Source organism: Gymnoscopelus microlampas, assembly GCF_963454915.1.
Source record: "Gymnoscopelus microlampas genome assembly, chromosome: 16".
Taxonomy (NCBI): Eukaryota; Metazoa; Chordata; class Actinopteri; order Myctophiformes; family Myctophidae; genus Gymnoscopelus; species Gymnoscopelus microlampas.
In genome coordinates, this window is record NC_139953.1 from 16,560,989 (window position 1) to 16,565,975 (window position 4,987).

Genomic DNA, 4,987 nt, shown 5'->3' on the forward strand with positions numbered 1-4,987 from the left:
CACACACACACACACACACACACACACACACACACACACACACACACACACACACACACACACACACACACACACACACACACACACACACACACACACACACACACAAGAGAAATGGGATGTCTCCCCATAAATATGTTATTTCTTTTTTTTTTTTTTTGCTTAAAATGTAGGAAACAAAAACAAAGGGATATTTACTCATGATCCATAAAAAATGTGTCCACGACCCACAAATGGGTCGCGACCCAATGATTGGGAAGTGTGATTAGTCAACCCTTGTTTCTTTCCAACACCACACACAGTGTTGCCATGTCTGCTTATTATAAGCTAATTTGGGCTTGATTTTCTGTAAATTCACTTGTAAATAATTGGTAGTTGCGGGTTATGTATTATATTATATGTATTCGTCCACGGACCACTCATCTGAAAATAGTTTGTGCCAGGGACCCCCAAAACCAGATTTGTGTAAAATGTTTCAAAAATATTCCAAATATTTCCAATATATAATTTTTTTATAGCAGATCTACAAGCTTGTAGATCTGCTATTTGAAAATAGCCGATGTGTATATTTAAAGTACTCATGCGTTAGTTGCTTCTTTTGGCTTGTTTTCGTAGACTGGGTTGCTTGTTTCTCCTGCAAAATCTGGCAACACTGATCACACAAGCAAAGCCACAAAGCAGGCCCGGAGCGGGACGGAGGGAAGAAGCTGTGTTGTGTTTTCCGCAGGGCCGGCTGCCGGCTGCTGGCCTGGATGATGAATGATGCTGCTCTGTCCTCCCTCTGTTAATAGAGTGATAGAGCTCCCTTCCCCTCCCCCCACACCACACCGGCACCCAGGAAGTGTGGCCATTAACAGGGACACAAACACAAATAAAAGAAAGCCCTTGGAATTGGAACAGGCTCGTTTAGGAGGACTCTTTTGTTGGTTCACCTCATTACAAGGACATCCCATGCAGAGGCTGGGTGGTGCAGTAGCTCTTCTTTTGTGCGGGCAACAGCTCACTTTAAAGGAACACTTCACCCATTTTCAGACAGTGACGGAGCCTGTTTTTCACTTTCCCTAAATGTAAGCAGTTTAGTAGTGTTTTTGTGTAAACATTGGAGATTCAGAGTTCCCGGCGCATGTGCGGTTACGGGCTATTTGGGCTATGTTGTCACGTCACGGTTAGGGTCTCCGCAGGCCATAGGATTTGTATTAGTTTTGGAGTTACTGAGCATGCACGGCCACGGCCAATGGCCTCTGTTGGTGGTCTTGCGTAGCTAGACCACTATTCTATAATCTCCAAATGCTACATACAGTCTGCAAGCTATATATGCTTTGATTGCGACCGTAGGTCGCATTTACTATAGAAACCTGCTCCAGGTGTCCGTGCGTCCCTCCGTCACACACGTCCCGTCCCTCCGTCACACACGTCCCGTCACACTTTTGCCCTGCTCATATCTCCGCACCCGTTGCCCCGATCCATGCCAGATTTTGCACACACACTCCTTACCTGCCAAACTACACCCTCCAAGGACCCCCGGAGCTCCAGGGACCCCCAGCTGCCTCGGGGACCCCCAAGTGTAAAAAAGGAGCACATGTGGACAAATTACCAAATGACCACCCCAACGGGGCTGCTCACGGGGCATTCCCGGGGACCACCCACTCCTGGTGCTCCAGAACGGATGCAAAAGTGGTGGCGCCCCCAGTGGAGGACCCCCTGCCACTGCAGCTCACATAAAATGCCGTAACTCGGGCTAGGAGCGTCCGGGAGAGCCGCGGCCGGTACCTATCCGTCCGCCAAGGCAACGCGGACACCCCACCCCTAATTTCTCACATGGCCCTCTTCTAGCGCCACCTTCAGGCCGCTTTTCACAACACATTTTTGCCCACTACTCCTACAGTTTTGCCCCTAAAAACACGCAAATTGCTACACACTACACAGTATGTGTACACTCATGTCATCAACATGCCTGCCACCACATTTCTTAGACCACCAAACAAAACTATACATTGCCCACACAACTAGGAACCAATCGCCGTTACAGCCCTCTTCTGTATACATGTGACCTACGGTCGCTTATCTCCCGATTAGGGAGTCTTACTGGTTATGTTGATTTATACTAGGACAAATTTGCGCGACTGTAAAGATGAAACCAAAGTGGGAGGAGGCGTCACATCCGCTTTATCCTCTGATCATTTTCAGAGCTTCCGTGCTCCAGACTGTATGACGGAAGCGTTTGAAAATTATGGGAGGCAAAAATCTGTCTAGCGAGACTATTGTCATAGTTACGCTCCCCGCAGGCACGATCTGTAGCCGCTGGGTGGACTTTAGCTTCGGGGCTACACTTTACACACACACACACAACACGCCACATATGGAACGGCAGAACACATCAGCGCTACAAAGTTAAGGGAGTTTGATTTAGCGGCCATGTCCACACACACATCCTTTTATAGGCTGAGGGCTGCTTTGGATATCATGTCCGTAGCACTCGCACCCGGATTGACGCGCTTCAATGCCGGGTCGTAAATGACTGGGTTGTCACACACACACCACACCATACGCCAACATAGAGCCGCACTCTTCTCCCAAACTATAACTATGAATACCAAGCGCACAACCCAAAAGCCTGTTTGGGTGCGCACAATCCCTGTGTATGGACTAGTCTTCATATATTGTTGCTGTCGGGCAGAAACCTCTTACAGTATCTCCATATTCTGACCTTTTCTTCGCATAACGACCTACTTGATCATATACTACAGCAAAAGTAGCAGATCCACAATGGTGCAAAGCGACACATTTTGAGCTTGTAGATCTGCTATTTCTGCCTTTTTGTCTCCGCCAGGCCGAAGGTGGAGAGTATGTTTTACCCTCCGTCCGTCCGTCCGTCCGTCCGTCCGTGTGTGTGTGTGTCCGTCCGTCTGTGAACACCTAATCTCCGGCACCATTGGCTAAGCTTCGCAGGACGTACTGTGATTGGCTAGCGACCCCCATAAGACAAGTGAAACACTCCATTACAACTTCCTGACCTGGCGGAGACCTGTGCTCCGGGGAGCACATTTTCTAGTTGTCTAGTTTCTAGTTTCCGCCCCCCCCCCCCTCGGCCAAGCTAACATTGGTCAAGCCTCACGTGACACGTGACAATACGTTGAAAGAGTGTGCTATGATTGGCTAGTGAGACGTACATGAGCGGCCTATAAATAGATGTGTCACTTTGAAAGAGTCTGTGTCTCTTTCAAAGTGAGGTAAGACAGGAATAATCACGAAATGGCTGAGAAATGGCGGAGCAATACATTATGTAGACACACTGGTGTCATCACAATACGTAATATAAATAGCTTAGACAGGATTAATCAATATTTGCTGGCGGAGACTTGTGCTCCGAGGAGCACATTTTCTAGTTTTATCTGAATCCTGAAAAATAACAGTTTTGGACATATGAGGTTTCTAAACGACAGAGACGATAAGTAAGTATCAGTGAGGACCACTGATGATCCTCATAAGAAGGCACCATTTCTGTCTACTCTCTGTGTCTCAGGAGGGCTGTGGACAGTTCAGAAACCTGCCTACCAGTGACATCATCGGTTGGCAGGTTTGGTAATTCCACAAAAAAAATGTTATTAATGCAAGTACAATGGCCTCTATTTCAGCATGCTAACTTTCCAGAGAGAGAAAGGCTGTAGTTTCTTTTTTAGCTTGGGATCCCCATCGATGATGTCACTGGTAGGCAGGTTTCTGAGCAGTTCATAGCCCACCAATGAGTCATAAGAGTGAGCCGACGGAAAAGATGCCATCTCATAATGAGCATTAGTAAGGACCAGTAAATAAGTATAATAAGATTAGGTTGAAAATGATTGAAGTGCTCCTTTAAGCCCTTTATACGCCGTTGCACGACAAATAGTGAAAATAGCCGATCGCATCTACAAGCTCGCAACCCATGCGTCGGGTTGTATGTAGATCTGCTATTCTTGAAAATTCTGAAAATTTAGACTTTGGACATTGGCCCAAAATACAGGCGCCAGTTTGAAAGTGGTTAAGATATACAGTACACCATAATTTTGGCATATTTTGCCTCTGGCAAAGGAAAAGGGGAGAGAGGTAGATTGATTAGCCAAGTACATTTGCACATACCCGGAATATGGCCTCTGCATTTGTAAAGCAGCCTAATTATTAGGAGAAGTAGGCAGCTACTGAGCAGCAGCCCGCCCCAGGGAGTAGTTAGGGATTCGGTGTCTTGCTAAAGGGCACTTCGACACGATGCCAGGAGGAGCCGAGATCAAACATTCCGGTTCCCTGGCGACCGCTCTACCTCCCGAGCCACTGTCGTCTGTGGTAATGTTATCTCGGTGAACTGTAACTGTATATCGTCTCAGACCGCTGAGATAAGAACCAACATACGCTTCGGTTTGGTGTTCTCTCTCCACTGTGGGCAGCATTATGCAGATTTACTGGCCCGAAGAAATGAAATAATTCAAAGCCAATACGGCTGTCCAAGCTATTTTAGAACTACTCTGACAGGGCATTTGTTGCTGCATCTCAACATCTATCTAGTAACTCAATATTAACTGTACTCTGAAACTAACAGACGTGTACACACACACACACACACACACACACACACACACACACACACACACACACAAAACACTCTATAGCAATGAATGATTACAAGTAAGACGCGCGAACGCTGGAAGCGAACGCGGCTCCAAAATATTGTGTATTTAAGGACATGTGTGTGTGTTTTGACTGTAGCTGCACTCTGGCGCACTCTGTGGCTGCACACAGGCAGTGCACGCACAGTATTGCACACAGAGACACACACACACACACAAGCCGAGCAGAGTTTCATAGTATGCTCCACTTGGGCGGAGGCGCGGCGAAGAATGTACAGATATTTAACACTTATTTTACATGCATGGGCACCTTTAAGGGCACTTTGGCTGGATACACTGGATACATCACAGTTAATACCATTTCCAACGACACACTTTGTGATTAAAGC